The sequence below is a fragment of the Cornus florida genome, unplaced genomic scaffold, assembly GCF_030987335.1.
Source record: "Cornus florida cultivar Cherokee Brave unplaced genomic scaffold, ASM3098733v1 CherokeeBrave_3.0.0_Hap2_Chr11, whole genome shotgun sequence".
NCBI classification, from domain to species: domain Eukaryota; kingdom Viridiplantae; phylum Streptophyta; class Magnoliopsida; order Cornales; family Cornaceae; genus Cornus; species Cornus florida.
The window spans coordinates 52,114,242-52,132,701 of NW_026775581.1; the positions used below are offsets into that span (position 1 = coordinate 52,114,242).

An 18,460-nucleotide genomic window follows, 5' to 3' on the forward strand; every position below is an offset into this window, starting at 1 on the left:
AAAATTTATAAAAGTTAAAAAATTCTATACAATATAAATAAAGATATACTTATCTAGTATATATATATATATATATTTAAAAAATAAAGTATAAAGAGCTAGCCGGGGCGGATGTTTCTCTACACCCGAAACCCACGACGAGATTAAAGTCTAAAATCATACCCGTCTTTACAATACATAAACAATTCTCATACTCGTGCTATTAGGAACATGAACGGGGTGGAGCTCCGGCGGGACCGTACAAATTGTCATCCTTGTATCTTTAAAAAAAAAACAAGAATCTAATTGCTGAACTTTACCACAAAAAATATAGATATACCAAAATAACATTGTAAACTACTCTTTTACATGATTTAGTTCTTCTTTAGCAAAGAGTAACACAATTTCTAAAAAATAATTTTGTTTATCTTTTTTCTTTTACTAATTATGACCGTTTAAAGAAGCAATAGAAATGGAGCAAAATGAACATTTAGTGTTAGATAAACCGTAATTAATATATATATTGGTAAAAAACGTTGTTTTGGGAAAGTAAGTCACATTTGAAAAGTTTTAAAGCTTTTTTTATAGTTAATAAAAAGTGACATAACTTCTAACCAAATCTGGAAAAATATCGTAATATTATCAAGAGATTGTCATCTTAAAAAGAGTCATAATCTCTTTTTATCATTAAAAACTAGATTGAGAATAATTTTGAAATTTGAAAATCTGAAAATAAGGATTATAACATTAAGTATCACTTTGTGCTGATTGTTCCGTAACAAGCCAAATTTTTTGTTGTGGGGCTTGTCACATGACAAGTCTCACGAATTCATGTTTTAAATTTAAACCCCCCCCCCCCCCCCCCCCCCAAAGTCACGTTTTAAACCTTCGTTAAATTCACGTTTTATGTTTCTTATTTGTAAGTTTGAAGGATAAATAACATAGCGAGACCGACATACAGATCTTAGAAAGAGAAAGTGATAAGAGACATAATAGAAGATGCTGAAAAAGTAAATAAAAAAAAAAAAAAATGACAAATAAATATATAACAAAAAAATAAATTGAAGAAAAAAACAAACAAAAAAATACTAATAATTAATAAAAGTGGATGGTCCAATCAGCACAATACCGAACTACTGGCCTAACTTACACACCCAATCCGAAAAGGTTTATTTAATGCATGTAGCGGAACCCTCAATAATCAATTGAGTAGAGACAAGTTCGATTTTTAAATCATTTTCCTTGAACACTACGTCAAATTTTAACTTTTACATCAGATTTTAGTAACTTAACCGTATAGGATGTGTTTTTAAATCATTTTCCTTAAAACACCTTGATTAGTATTACTGGGATTTGTATCTTTTGAAAAATTGCATCTCTTTTTGAACATGATAAGTTCGAGTTTTCCAACCGATATTTTTTTGGTTATAAGATTTTCCAATTTTAAGTAGATTTTCAATCAAATGAATTTTATAATCTTACCTTAAAATATATATATATATATATATATAGGCATGACCACTAATTGCTACAGCCACTGTAAACAATGTCAACACCTGAGGGTGAGTGAGTGAGAGAAGTTTTCACATCCATTCTGTCAACCTAAGAGAAAATCATGCAAATAGTCAAAATAACGACATTTAAATGTAACATCAATGGACAGAGTCATATAATAACATTTAAATATAACACCCATCCATAGTTAAACATAGAAATGTTCCCATACATAAATAACATCAAACGTAGTTCCATACCACACAAACTTTAAAGCATTAATAAAAATCCAAAGACCGTTCGGAAAAATATCTTCACTTTCATCATCCCAAATAGGTCGTCCATCTAGCCCTACCTCAGAAATGTCCTCATCTTCCAATTCTTGTCCGGGTTGATCCATCTAACCCAAAAACAAAATCATAGCATGTAAAAGAAACAACCAAAAAGGGTATAAAAATACAAATCATATCAATGAACAGAAAAATAAAATAGACGAAAGATGAAGCAATCAATCTATTAGTATAACAGTTTATAAGCAAGCAATGAATAATGGGAAAGCTTCATCTGGTTAGCATTACCCATTCTGGCCTCTGACCTTTTAAGTATAAACAGCAATTATCATTTTTGAAATTATATTTCCAGTCTTTGTTACCATTAATTTCAAGCAGATAAAATAATACTACTTAAAAACTGTACAAAACATAAATATGATCATTTTGAATTATTTGCAATGTCAAACTAGCAGGCAGCTAGGCACAAATAGCAGAGTTTTTCCTCAATTACATGTCAACCAAACTGGGCCCATGACAATCAAGGCACTAAATCGATAATTTGATGCCATAAGCAGCATCTCAGTACACCAAGTCACTACAAATGTTAAATAGTGGCAGTAAGCCAGTGTGCTAGCAGCCTAGCACATATTAGTTTGTACATATTCAATACATAAAATTTATATAAGATTATCTTTTTAATGAAAATTTCTCATTGGGATGGCAACGGGAGAGGGTTTGGGCAGGGGTACCCTTCCCCGTCCCCACCCCCATTTAAGTTTCTCAGCCCCGTCCCTACCCAAAACCATTTAGCAAAAGCCCCACTCTCGCCCCGCCCCGCTCCGATCCCACTCGCCCCATTTAGAGTCACAAATTTTTAAAAAATTCAGATCTGTAGTTTCCTACTTAAAATTTTATTTTATTACCTAAAGCTTCATCAACCAAAATCTTTAACAAATTAACAACAATGAACACAAAATCTTTAACATAGATGATTCGAAGATCAGCATAGATTAAATCACTTAAAATGTAGAGAGAGAAACAAGAGAAAAGGAGGAGGTTGATTGATTTACCTTATGGAGAGGGGTTGGCCATCGATGGCCACTACAATGAGCAAAAGAGGCACTGGAGAGAGAGTACTTGGCGCCGTCGGGATGCGGGATGAGAGAGAGAGAGAGAGAATGTTCTGTTTTTGGTGGTAATTAGGGTTTTAGGTGTCTTATATATAGCAAGGCTATTTTGGTATATGCACTAATATATAGGGGTATGTAAGGTATTCTCATAATATAATACAAACTATAAGGGTAAAAATGTAAATTTTCTATATAAACGGGGCAGGTTGACCTTCCCCGTTCTGCCCCACACTCGCACGGGGTTTCCACCCTAAGCTTGTCCCTGCCCAAATTCCTTAAACGGTCACCCAAAACTGGTTTAAACGGGACAGGGAAATAGCCATCCCAATTGTCACTTGGAAGTTCAATTAGTTTTTCCTTTCTACAGTGTATGTTAATTAATGAACCTAGATATGCATCCATTCATAAAAGCTGAACATTCACATCAAATATTCACTTCAATCCTGATTCCCATATAAGGTGTAACCGACTATAATGTACAATTTACTAATATGTTTCTTCAGTAAATGTACAAAACAGGGAAGCACAATCTAACCCAGAGTAATCAATTATAAACAATTAGCTATGAAGCAAAGGACTCAAAATTCCATAACCAAAAGCACAATCTAACCTAGTCATTAATTATAAAAAAAAAAAAAAAAAAAAACGTTTTAAGCCATGAAGCATATGACTCCAAATTCCATAACCAAAAGACAACCACAGAGAGAGTAAAAAGGGCATCCCATTCTCCACCATAAATTTTCAAATTCACAAGGGCATCTTGTAGGTATCTTAGACAAACTGAGAGAGGAACGAGACAAACAAATTATCTTAACTCTTGGAGGTCTAATTTCCTGTTCTCTCCACCATCAATTTTCAAACACCAATCAACAAATAAAATAGCATCTCTGAAATCCATCACCCACCTACATACACACCCACAAACACACACACACACACACACACACACACACACACACACACATGTATATATATCTCTAAAAAGCGTAGATTTGTAATGAGACCGGAAGGAAGAATAAAGGTTGACCCAATGCATGAGACTCCTGCTATTGCGGAATCAGGGGAGGGGTTAGATGTACATAGCCTTACCTTCGCAATACAGAGAGGCAGCTTCCCCTTTTGAACACGTGATCTCCAGGTCCCAAGAAGGAAAAAATATAAATCCGTATTACATAAAAATACACACACACACACACACACACACAGATGGGTAGGATGGAAAAAATTACCAGAGGAAGTGTCCGAGAGCAACCGCGGGCTGAGAATGAGAAGCGTAGATCTCTAGTGAGAGGAATGTAGATCTCTAGTGAGATAAATGTAGATTTGTAGTGAGAGAACTGTAGATCCAAGGATATCGAAAAGAAACCTTGTAGAGATAATCTCAAAGAGAGGTTTCTTTTAAGCGTTCGATCAACTACGAAAGTTCGTCGAAGCAAGCTCGAAAGCGTGGGGGGGGGGGGGGAAGGCTGGATTGTGCTAAGATGAGAGGCTGGGTATATTTGAGAAAAACTTTCTCAGTTAGGTGCACACTACCCCCTCTTTGTTTTTATCATTTTAGCCAAAACAAGTGAAAGCATCATTTCTTTGCTTTCAGATTTGTACGACGTGTCAGGTTCCGGGAAAAAATAAAAATTATACTGTGTTATGGATTGTATTGGAATCCAAAACAAAACAACATAATGTACCCAAACATGCTTTTGTGGTAGTATTAGGCATTTCTCAACTAGACAATGCTATGCCAAACATCGCCCTGGCTAGCCAAAATCCAATACAATAAGTGATTGATCAACCCCAAAATCTTCATCGTGCCAACTTAAAAAATAGATTGAGACTCACAACATAGTGGCAATCAATGAGAAGATCAATTCAAGAAATGTTTCATCATACCCTAATTATTTTCTAGCAAGTATAATGGACAGTGAAGGGCATTGTAGTAATTAATTTTAGAATAAAATAGAAATAATATGTTACATTTAATTAAACAAGATTTTTATACAAGATATTAAATGAGATAAGTATTTGATATGCAACATTATTGAGACGAGTTCTTCAATCTAAAAGTTTGGGGGAGAAGTTGCCCCTCTTAAACACCCTCTAATTATCCCTTTGTTCCTTGGATATAAAAGTATATGTAATGATCAATACCCAGATTTTTTTTATCCCTAGAACAAATAATAAACAAAAACAGTTTTTTAAACAAGAGTGCTAGATATATAAATTAAAATTTCAGTTAGGATTGAATTGATGGATTTCAGTTGACAGAATTAATATTTAACATATTCACTTACTATTGTTTCCCTGATCTATTGAAATATTAGCTCCAAGAGCTAGTAAGATCCAGCAGACTGATTCTTGCACGTACACGCATGCATACATCTATTTACATGTATTTATGTGGGTATAACACTAATGTCTCACTTGTGTCTTTGCTTAGCTCTAAGCCTCTAACTTAGATCACTATGAAGTGGAAGTAACCATTCAGACAAATCAGACCTCATTGTGTGTGTCGCAAGTCCTCTCTCTCTATATATATATATGGTTGAGCTTTCACATTGTAAGTGTTTCCAAATGTACTGACATTGCAAGTAACTCTATTTAAATCTCATTTTTATCTACCTCGTGATATTTTTTAACCTAGTCAATTCACAAAATAATGTATTGACAGGGCACTCACAAGAAATTTTATAAAAAAATATATGACAGACACTGCAAGTTTTTACCATATTAGTTTTCTTTTATAAATAAAGTATTGAGGGCACGTTTGGCATAAGCTTAGAAAGCTCTTCTTCATTTTTCAAATTCCAAACAAGAAAAAATTTTAGAAACATGATTGTATTTCGATCATTTCAATTCTTATTTAACGCAAGTTTTTGAAAAGATACAAAAGTATTTTATATCTAAAAGCTGGACACTATTTGACACAAATACACCAACACAGTTACCATAAATGTAAAATTTCAGTTATATATCTATTGAGAAATGACAATTACAGAACTTTATCAATTTATAATTTCTATACTAAAATTACCTAAGTTAGAAGATGAAGCTATTTGAATATCAAATAGAATATTTTATATTATATATGATATTACTAATCATATCTTGTCATAATAGTTATATTTTTGTTCATTAAATAATGTGACATGTGTTAATGTCAAATTTTTAGGAAAAAAAAAGGTTGGACAGTTTGATATAAGTCTGTAATGTTGTTTCCAGGACTGTCGTGTGTTTGTTTTATTATTTTTCTATAAGATAAAGCGTGGGATGTGTTGGCTAAGTGTCCAGAATGTGTTGACCATGTGTCTGAGAAGTGTCAGCCAAGTGTCCAAGATGTGCCGGCCAAGTGTTCGAAATAATAAGAATTATTTATAAATTATGGACATGGCCATGAAGGGTAAGACACGTGCTTGGGAGTATCCATGAAGTGATGGTGTCCGACACGGACACAACACTTTCATAGAAGTGTCCATGCTTCTTGTCTTAAGGGGGGGTGGGGTTGCTCCATTGTGATCTGTAAATCATGGATTTGAAATGGAAACAACATCTCTGCATGCAAGACTGTGTACATATGACCCTCTCCAGTCCCCAGACCTCGCAATGGCAGGAGCCTAGTGCACTGGGCTAAACTTTTTTTTTTTTTTTTTTTATGTATCTAAAATGTGTCAGTCAGATTATCCTTTTTGAAGTAATTTTCAATTTTTGATGCCATAGTTGTTTTACGTGTTATATTTTGCTTTCCCAATTTTGAAATAAAAAGCAGCTTAATATACTTGCTTTGTGGAGCTCAAATCTAGAGCTTCTCCTCCTAGGCATGTCTAAACACCCTCTATTAGACATCACTGAGATGAGTTCTTAATAAAAAGTCCACGAATCTCAAAAATTCAAAAGCTTTTAGAGGAGCAGTTGCCCCTCTTAAACACCCTCTTTTCTCTCTCTATTCCTACAACAACAATTGTTCCTTCCGTATAAAAGGAAATATAAATTTAAAACATTTCAACAGATCCAAAAGGTTTACCTGATTGCACCTTAAACAAATTCTACCTTACGCATTCCAGCAAAGTAAAGAAAAGGAAGAAAGAAAAGTTCTAGACACAATTGATCACACTACTAAGGAAGCATTTTGTAATTTCAAAACAAACCATATTTCAATTATCGAAGGAAAATGGTAATAAGAAAGTTGGAATTAACCCCATTTAGATTTGATAAAATCACCATATATAAACCTAGTATCTTGGCCAAAACCCACTCCCATCATTAAACCCCAATTGTCTATACAACAAAAAATTATGAGTAATGCAAAGGATGTGAGATTTCCAAAATGATTTTGCTTCGAAGCAGAATATAACTGAGTAACTCTTATGTCCGACATTTGTTTCGTTTTCTCAACTCCGATACTGCAACTTGGGAGTTGAGCCCAAGCCAACCTGACCGGTGGGCAACCATTGACTTTTTAAAAATTGGGTTGGACTTGAATTGAAAATACTTAATCCAAATTATATTAGATTGGTTTTGAGTTAACGCATTGGCTAACACAACCAGTTACATACACGTGCAAAACAGAATGCAAAAAATGTTTATATTTTGCATAGTAGACTTTTTGAAAACTGGGTTGGATTTGAATTGGAAAATATTAACCCAGATTATATTAGATTGGTCTTCAGTTAAGGCATTTACTAACACAACCAATTTCAGAGAACTCCGCAAAACAATAAGGAAAACGTGTTTATATATGTAAAAGAGAAAAAAGGTTATCACACTATGGAAGGCCTAATCCCTGGCACTAATTGTCTGTTAATTGTTAATAGCTTTATGTCCATAATCCTTGAGGCAAGAACCTGTGTGGGGTAAGTACAATTTTGTCTCACACAAGACTTATGCCAATGACAAACAGCAGAAATTGAGTAACCTTCTACATTAAAACATCTAAATCACAAAAAGGAAAAAAAAACAAAATAAAATAAATCTAAATGATTAACAAAGCATATTGAACACCTGCATTGTCTCTTACAGAGCAATCTAAACGACAAATCAAAATGGAGTCATTAGAGAAAAAAAAAAAAAAAAAAAAAAATGCCTATTCACCATTACTGTGTATGTATCTGACCAAGTTTAAGCTTTTTTTTTATAATACATGCCCTAAATAATGTAGGTCAATTTTTTTTTTTTTTTTTAACAAACTTAATGTAGGTCAAATTAACAAATAGATAGTGGACTAACAAACCTTTTCATCAAATGTAGAAACTAACATACACTCTGTACTGTAACCCCCAAATTCATCAAATAAATGAACCGTTAAATATAACAGCTAAAATATATTATTAGCAATTTTAGAACTAGGATATAAAATTGATGTGGTGATAGAATTACCCATAGTGAAGCCTAGCAATGCTCACACGTGATAATTGTTGCCATTGACACCTGCAATCACAACAAGAACTTCGTCGATTGCGGACAGAAACCCACTGTGAGCGTTATCTTCATGTGGTTAGAGTGGTCCGGCAAGCACTGAAACAGAGGCCTTTGGTCTTTTCGTCTTCTCAAAACATCTCATTGCAGAGGAGAGGCGAGAGATTTATAACGGATGAGAGAGAGATTGCTGCGAGAAAGCGAGAGAAACTTGTTAACCAGTTTGCTAACTCCAGAATATTGTTCTCGCAAACTGGTTAACCAGTTTGTTAACCCAGAAAAAAAGTGAATTTTAATTTTTATAAATTTCGGATACTTGTTAATATTTTAAAAATACTTTCTTACCAAACAAAGTACATTTGTGAATGCATTTTTTTTGTCCAAAAAAAAAAAATATATTACCATTTCTTTTCAATAGACTAGACCTAATTCACATAATCTTTTTTAATAGATGTCACTCTCATACTTCGAGTGCGCTTTCATTCTTACGCTCCGTGCGTATTATAACTTAAATTTTCACTATTTATGACTTAATTTTGCCGCTTTCACTCTCTTTCTTTCAAATTCGCTTTCGCTTCCGCTTTATGTGGTTTACTAGACACCACATTTGGTCCCACCTCCTATTCGGCCTATTTTTCGTTCAGCAGGGCTTCAAATGGATCTTTAATTCGTACAATCCTGGACTCTCAAAGACACCCTATCTACCCAAAAGGTGGAATTTACGTGGAATTGAATCTAAATTGACTTTAAATTAAGGTTTTTAGTACCCTAATTTTGATTTCGGCAAACTACTAAATTAATATATTTATTTTTGGTACTTTTAATTATTTTCAACTTGATCCCAATAAAAATTTGTTTTGACAAAAATAATAATTTAGTAAATAAATACATAGAAAATTATTTTGTCTAAATACATAAATGCCTTCGAATTTAGTTTGTGATCAACCTTACTCAATATTTCTCTCATGCTTAAGTTTTAAATGACATGATAATGAGAGGGAGCAATTGCATACGATGACTGTCGAAATATATCTCAACTTAACGCAGATCTGGTTCAAGTCTTAATTAATTATAACATACATGTAAATATCTCATGTAATCAAGTGGACACTATTAATTTTATAATGAATTAAAATATAATACATTGAATTCACTAATTGTATAAAAGTATAAATATTTCAGATTTGTTAGGACACATATATCAATTTAATCCAAATAGGAATTCGCTATGCCAAGGCATACAAATCCCAACAGTTGGAAGGTGTGGAGGTGGAAGTTTGGGGTCTGTATGGGGTTTGGGGTTTACAGTAATACATATACATATGCATATAAATATAAATACGGCATATAAATATATATAGGTGTAATGAGTGTATAAGGGTAGAAACGTCATTTAAGGATTTTGATATTTTATAATTTACATTAATAAAATATTAAAGGGTAATCTTGACTTTTTACAATTTGTAAGGGATTGTTTGGATCCAATTTTCGACAGGGGGGATCATCGTCCAAAAATTGACCAACTTGTATATGGTTGTCGCCAAACCTCAAGGGTGTTATTGTACTTGACCCTAAATATTATTTGTAATGTTATATACACACACACACACACACACACACACACACACAAGATAGGCTAATAATAAGCAAATTACACACACCCACCATGACTTTGAATGTCTTTTGTGGGCAATACAAGAGCTCAAATTCCATTACAGTTAAGACCCATATGTAATGACCCGGTCATTTTCTTTCATTTCCTTTTTCTCAAATTTTATGGATAAATTTTTTCTGTTTAATTTTCTTTTCCGAGTTCTGTTTCTCGTCACTTAGTGTCACCTCGAGTACTTAGAAATGGTTTCCGAGACTCTTTCATTTGGATTAACAACTTCATTTAAGGACCGAGTCATTTCCACATTTTCACTTTTGGACACTATTCACTTTTCGTCCTTTTCCATATTTTGTCTTTTCCCCGTTTATCACTTTTTGGCACAACCTCACTTTTCGTGCTTGGAATTGATTTATGACTTCACGTACCTTCATTCTAAGTGGTTTTTACAAAATACGTATATTTACTTTTGCAGAAAAGTACTCTAGTTGCTCCCGGTATCTATAGGGGTATGGATGCACAGTTGTTTGAAAACATTTTCTTTTCTTAAATATCTTTTGAAGATATTTTATTTTAGGGGTTTTTAAGAAAATATCATTTGGAAGATATTTTCATTCTGGGCCAATTTTGCAGTTAACCCTTTTTGTAGGGGCCATTATGTAATTAACGAAAGTTATTGCAAAATACCTCGTTTTGAACTTGAATCCTCGTACAGGATTCATTTTCACATTTCGTCAAGTCATGAACTCTTAGAATTTCCTTCTGCTCGTTTTTCTCCAGTTTCAGGGTTTCTGACACCGATTGTCACCGAACTTGTTCGGGACATATCTCTCTGCTCGGGACTCGGTTTTCGACACCATTTCTTCCGTTGTTCATATTTTCTCATTTTAGTTCTTTTTTGTTCATAGTATTTTGTCATTTGAGCGCATCTGCTCAAATTTCACTTTTTCGGATCCAGCGGGGCCCTTTCGGGACACTTTAGGGTTTTTCTATAAATAGGGGGTCTTAGAATGAAAAATCAAATTTTTTTTTTCTCTTTCCCCTCTCTTGGCCGGAATCTATGGCAGCCATGGCTGCCACCTTCTCTCTCCTCTTTTGAGCCCCTTCCCTCGTGTAAAATGCTATAGTATCTTAGTGTTTTATGTTCGCCTTGACGTGCTTTACCTTTCCCCTTATTAGAACCCATTTCTGGCCATTTTTCGAGTTCGGGTTTGAAGCCAAGTTTGGATTTCATGGTACATCCTTGGTGTTTAATGTTCCTCTCGTTGTCCCCGACATAACCTAGGAGTATCGTCAGATTCGGAGCATTTTTCTTTCGGTGGGGATTTGAGATTTCATCTCAAATGGAGGTAAGGGTGTTATAGTTTCATTTTCTTGATGTATTGCATGCTATGGATGCTTATACAATCTATTTACATGATTTGATAAAAAATCTAGAGATTTTATTATTTATTTTTCTTGTATGAGATTTGATTTTCTCGGTTGGTTATTATTCGGTTTAAATATGTGGCATGATAGTATATTACACCTTGATGTGTTCATTGACATATATTAAATTGAGAGCATTTGGACAAGTATTGAAGTTTTTATTTAATATTTTTCTGAAATAAAAATTTAATTCATGTAGCCTTATCTAGCTTGAAATTAATGTGTGATGTCATATTATATTAGGCCCTAGCATGCTCTTCAACATATGTGAATTTGAGAGTATTTGAAGATGTTTTAAAATCTAGAGATAATTGATTAATTTGATTAATTAATTTATTCCAAGTGTACTATTCACTTCATTGGATTTCCGACTTGATATGATTGATGTGCATGCCATATACTTTCACATATATTAAATCGAAAATATTTGGTTAGGTTTTGAACTTTTCATTTATTAATTTTCTTGCATGAAGGTTTAATTTTCTTGCATGAAGGTTTAATTATCATGGTTGTAGCTTGCATAAAATTCACTTGTATCATGCTATTAAATTAAGTCTTGACATGTTTAACGACATACTTTAATTTGAAAGCATTTGGATGAGTTTTAAAATCTAGAGATTTTAATTAAATGAATTAATTAAAATCCATTCAATGGTTCCATGGACTTGATTAAGTTTCTAACTTGGTATTCAAGATTTCCTTGACATAATCCTTGACATATTTTGTTCGTAAAATATTGGACTTGCCTTATAATCTTGATAATTTAATCCCTTAAGTAGATTAAACTCCCTTTTATGCTTTCATCGAGTTAATCATACCTTGATATTGAACTCTTGTCACACTTAAGAATCGGACTTGTATGTCATGGACTTTTATCTTTTATTGTATCTAGGTTTCATTAATGTACTTAATGAACTTGCACAATTGTCTTGGAATGGTTTAATTACTCATGTATTGTTTAGTAAATAATTAAATCATTAATCTTATACTTGTGGTATATTTGCATCAATAGATTCCTTGTGTTTTAAATCCTAGTATGTAGTCTATGTAGATGCATACCATGATTTCTTGACATTTCACATGCCATGATAGTTGATGAATTTAGGGCATGACTTGTGTGTTCCAAAATCTTGGTTGTGCATGGAATGTGGTTTAATGCATCACTTGTATCTTGATACACTCTTAGTTGCACAACTTGTTGATTTTGGTACTTGGGATATCAATCAAGATTTGATATGGCTAGGACTTGGTTCTAGTACGGGAGATAGAGAGTTCCCTATATCATAGTGCTCACTAGGGGAAGGTACCCGTGGGTTAGTAGCCCTAAAGTGATCCCAAGAGTATGGTTTTAATCCGGGCGATATCCGAGTTTCCACATTGGTTGATTTCACTTTTTCAATTTCAAGTTGCTATTCCTTGAAGATTTAAAACTTGTCGTGTTATGTGAAATGCTCCAATCTTGTTTCATTGCATAGATATTATGCATTATCCTTGATTTCATGTATTCCTTTTGTCGTGTAAATTGGAATGCTCCAATCATGTTAATTGCATTGATAATGTGATCCTTGGATTCAATCATCTTTCTTGTCGTGTTGTATGGACTATTCTAAACATTGCTTAATTGTGTTGATAATGCAATTCATGTTGATTTATATCCAAGCATCATCCTTATCGTGTTGTATGGATTATTCCAACCTTATTCAATTTCATAAATATCTTGATTTGTGTTATTTCACGTTGATATGATTTAGGAATGATCCTGTATAAACATCTTGATTTAGATTCTAGGTGGCATGGACTGTTACAGTATTTATCGCATTCTAGGTTAAAAGTTGATAACTTTGAGTACCTATGTCTTGTTGCATTACACTATGTGCTCCTATGTTATTTAAATTGCAAGAATGATGTGATTTATGCTAGAAATGCTCTATGGTAGCTTAGGATGTTTCCTGAGTTTTATTTTGACATAGACGTTAGGTGGCATTAGCCCCTTTAACATGTTTCACCTTAATGTGATAATTTTGTAAAATGCTAGGTCGATGCATGCTCATTTTCTACGAGTAGCTTTATGTTACTCACTCCAAAGTTACTGGGATTTGTTTTAGGTACGAAGGCTTGGTTCGTGATGCTCATTATTCTTTGGATGACTTGTATCTTTTAAATTTCTATTTCATGCAAATGTTAGCATGAAATGTCATTTTGTAGCTTATATGTCAAAACGTATATTTTGTTTCAAATATGTAATGTGTACATAAGTACACTTTTTGTAATGTATTTGATATGTATGACTTGAGGCCAAGGGCTAAATATGTTTATATTTGTACTTGTATTCATTTGGCGCCACATTTTGTTTAAAAATGTATTTTTATCAACTATGGAGGTTTGATATATCAAATTTTGTAAATGAATTGTAATAAGGTCATGGGTCATTGTAACACACTTTAATATGTAAAATACATTAGTTGGCATGCTTGTATAGCTTAAAATCTTGTTTTTGGACCACATTCATGTTGGGGTGTGAGGCTTGGGTGAAACCTTAACATTTCTTGTTCATAACAGGTCCTTCAGCATCATTTCGAGTCATTTCGGTCGACCGAAATAGTCTTTGGAATTCATTTGAACATTAAAATCTCACTTTCTAGGAGCCATTTTCACTATTCAGGTTCATTTCGGTCGACCGATGACTCATTTCGGTCGACCAATGCTTCATTTCGGCCTACCGAAGTGACCTTCCCTCAAATTCAGCTTTTGGGAAAAATTTCTATTCATTTCGGTCAACCGAAATGCCATTTCGGTCAACTGAAATAGCTTTCATACACGAGCCTTCTATATTTTGTTTCAGCATTGTTGTTCTGACTTCAAATGGTCATAACTTCTTCATTTCGAACCCAAATGGGGTGATTTTTGAACCTAAATTTATGAATTTTGAGTCAGCTTTCCAATTGTACCAATGCCATTCTTAGATTCAAATTACAGTAGGAGTTATTCAAGTTTTAGTGAAATAGTGTCAGGATTTGGTTCGAATCGGGAAAGTGCGTCTTGTGGGATTCTTAGAACCTCTTGGAATGTTTTGAAATGATTAGTTTAGGTTGTGTGGACATCATTTGAATTGCTTGGAGTCAGATCTCCTTTCTCATTTGTAAATTGACCATTTTGCCATTGATTAACGAGTTTTGCTCATTTTTCTTCATCTTGTCGTTTCTTCTTCGTTCGGACTCCGAATCATGTGATTCTTGAGTCCATCTTGATTAGTTTTTCGCTCTCTCTCTCCAGCAGTGTGCTTGGTGGCACCCGAATCCATATTTTTAAAAATAACTGTTTTGTCCTTGGGGGCTTAATTGTTATTTTTCCTATTTCTTGCCTATACACTGTATTCCTTTGGGTTCCGTGGCCTCATGGAAGGTCATCTTAGGGTCTTAGAGGTGTGTTATGCCTTAGGAGACCATTGTCTTATTTTTTACTTTCGCATCTGGATCCGTTAATCATTGACGTACCGAGTTGAATAAAACCCGGGTCACTACACATATATTTCCCTATTATACCTAATACATCTTATTTGGAGCCAGCAGAGCCCCTATGGAGCTTGACCCTTAATTCCAAGGGATTCACTTTAAAGGAACTACCTAACCCACCAACCGCTCACTCCTTTTGGTGACAATAAGTGGAAGCTCTTTGAAACCATAATAAAGTCCTCCTTTGTGATGTTAAACAAAACGGATTAAATCTGTGATAGGGAAATTGGAAAGTTTTCCATAGACTACCCTACATGGAGGCATATATTTGTGGTGTGTTTGGAGTCTACCCTAACATTAAAGCACCAACATGGCAACATGTTATGTTCTTACTGAAAAGTGAAAAGTTAACATACAACAAGATGAACCATTATAATTCATGAGAGTGAGAAAGAGGGGAGTTCCCCCAATTACCTAAAAGTTGGCATACAGTACATAGCTTGTTGAACATAAATAGCAATATACATTATTAAATAGATAATAATTAAACCAGCTGAGAGGTGCCAATTTCATGAAATGTGATTTAGGTTTATAATGGTGGTTTGGGCAAGAACTACAAGAATAAAAAACTCACATTTAAATCAGTATAATAACAAAAAGTCACTAAAACCTTAAGCATCCTCATAGTCAGCCATATGATATGTACAAAATAATCAGAACAGACTGTTTTTGATCAAATAAGTAAATGAATCACAACGCATGTCCATCTACAAACTAAACTTTATATTGAGAGATACAACATGGCTACATGTATGACACCTCTCAGAGCCTTTTCTGGTAGGATGCAGCCTTTCACAATTATTTGGTTCTCAGAATAAAAAATTGAACAAACAGAACCTTGGAGGTTGTATAAAGAAGTGAGAAGGAATTGAAAGAAATCTTAATTGGCTTGATGGAGGCATAGAAGATATCATGTATTATACAACTATAGCACCCAATAAGGAAACAATTAAAAAGCATCATTAAAAATAGTGCTCCATAGAAATTACCTTCGGAAGAAAGTGAAGCTTTGACCATTTTGTTAATATGTGAGATCATGCACATTTCAATATTCTAAAACCAAAAATGGAATTAGGACAAGCTAATAAAAACTACCATATGTATATGAGGTACCTTTATAACTTTTTTTATGATTCCGAACCCATTTTTTTGAACGAAATCTCTTTGAGTCCCATTTTTCTACAGAAATCTTGAATCGATTTTTGTTGTCCAGCTATTTTTCATTCAATATCCGAAGCAAACTTCAACATTTTTTGCTTGTTATCGTTTGAGAAAACGGTTTTTGTAACCCTAGAACGTAGAAACAAACATAAAATATATATATATACTAAAAATATGCACGTGCATTGCACGTGTATGAAATTTATTTTATTTCAAAATTGTATTATAATAAGTGTGAAATCCTAAAAAAAAGGTTAGGGTGATTTACTAAAACACACACAGAAGAGTTTTTGAGTAAGTCACAACATTCCAGTCTTTGCCATCTCTAACATCAATTATCCAAAGGTCTTTGCCCACTTAATTGTCTAACCAAGATATTTTATTATATTAGGATGCTCGTAGCGCCTCAATCTAGTCCTTACCAGTAGGGCTAGATTATCATTCCTGTATTTTCCGGATAGAGATGAATTGTGTTTCTTCGTCATCTGTAAAACGTTCTGGGTTGGTCCATCATAGACACTTCGAATTCATGTATGTCGTGGTAAGAACCCTATTGTTGTGCCAAAGTTGAAGTGGTGGTTAATAACAGATTGAAATACAAAAATTAGAAATAATAACAACTACTATACAAGAGTCAAAAATCAAATACGGAATCTCAAAAATCAAATACGGAATATCAAATATCAAAGATGAACATGAACAGTGGAACACTGAACACACGTGCACATATATATATATATATATATATATATATATATATATATTGTGTAAATAACAATCACTAAATAATAAAAACAGAAAAGGAAAAGAATAAATAATTATTAAAAAAAGAATGAATAATTAAAGCACACTTAGGCTATGTTTGGTACGGTGGGTTTGAAGGGAAAAGATAACATTAGTTATGAAGGAAAGAGAAGGGAAGAATAATTTTAAATTACTATTGTGTTTAGTTGATTAATGAAGGAAAAGAAAGAGAACGATAATAATCATATTTGGGAAAAGAAAGGGAAAGAAAGGAAAGGGAATTATTTTAATAAATTGACTATTATACCATTTTAAATGAATAAACTGACCTTAGAGATGACACCTAACAATCCTAAAGAAACTTTTGCTGCATTGAGAAGTGGATCATGAGCCTCCAATCTGACAATCTTAGCATACCCTTCAGATTGTTTTGCAGGAACAATTAGGCTCAGCCCCACAACATGATCATGAACGGCTCCTCCTTCCCCCACCACGAGCTCCTGTGTGCCCCAGTGTTAATCGATCAGTCTGGCCATGCTGACACCCTCCCAATACGCCGCAGCCACTAACCTCAGCCCCACCTCCTCCACGCTATTGATCAGTGCTTGGAGGCTCACCCCAGCATCAACTGTCACAACCAGATTGTTTACATTGAGGAACAGTAGAGCTTGCAGGAATGTTTCATCATCCTCTGCCTCCATCATTAACCAGATAAAGAGGTGTCTCAAAGGTAGACTTGCTTCTATCATCCTAAAAAGAACTTCAGATCTAAAAGATATCTAAAATGTATTTAATGTATCATCTTTAGTGCCGAGAGAAATCGAATTCCATGTGGCATCAAGTTTGAGATAAGGGTTGGATTATTTAAGATCAACTAATTATCTGTATTCGAAAATGGTCAGGAATATGAAACTAAGCATTGAGTTAACTTCTTGTCCCACATCGCTCAAAAGAAGAAGTTTTTGCTGACTAATAAAGGGTCATCAAAGAGGTTTCTGTCGCCCACCCGAGTGGGGGGCATGAATGAGTTTTAAAAATAGGGGAAACCGATTTGAGAAAACGGTTTTTGTAGCCCTAGAACTTAGAAACAAACGTAATATATATATATTAGAAATATGCACGTGCATGAAATTTATTTTATATCAAAATTGTATTGTAATGAGTATGAAATCCTAAAAAATGGTTAGGGTCATTTACTAGAACACATACAGAAGAGTTTTTGAGTAAGCCACAACTTTCCAGTCTTTGCCATCTCTAACACCAATTATCTAAAGGTCTCTGCCCACTTAATTATCTAACCAATCTTCAAATGATGTGTGAATTTTTTTTTCGCGGAAGGTAATGATGCGTGAATTTTCTCAGTCAACAACCTTGTGATATGGAGTTTGTCATTTCGTTCCAAACCAAGATATTTTATTATATTAAGATGGTCGTAGCGCTTCAATCTAGCCCTTATTTGTAGGGCTAGGTTATCATTCTTGTATTTTTCGGATTGAGATGAATTGTGTTTCTTCGTCATTTGTAAAACGCTGTGGGATGGTCCACCATAGACACCTCGAATTCGTGTATATCGTGGTAAGAACCCTATTGTTGTACCAAAGTTGAAGCAGTGGTTAATAATAAATTGAAATACGAAAATTAGAAATAATAACAATTACTATACAAGAGCCAAAAATCAAATACGGAATATCAAATATCAAAGATGAACAAGAACAGTGGAACATT

General features: G+C 33.8%; 1 long non-coding RNA gene across 1 annotated transcript; it reads right to left on the bottom strand.

Annotated features, from left to right (window-relative positions):
- Positions 1-1,626: 1,626 nt before the first annotated feature.
- Positions 1,627-8,669, bottom strand: LOC132284813 (uncharacterized). Its single transcript, XR_009472370.1, has 2 exons — positions 8,243-8,669; positions 1,627-1,873 (listed from the first exon to the last, which is right to left on the bottom strand). It is a non-coding gene; the product is annotated as an uncharacterized LOC132284813 (long non-coding RNA).
- Between the last annotated feature and the right edge of the window lie 9,791 nt (positions 8,670-18,460).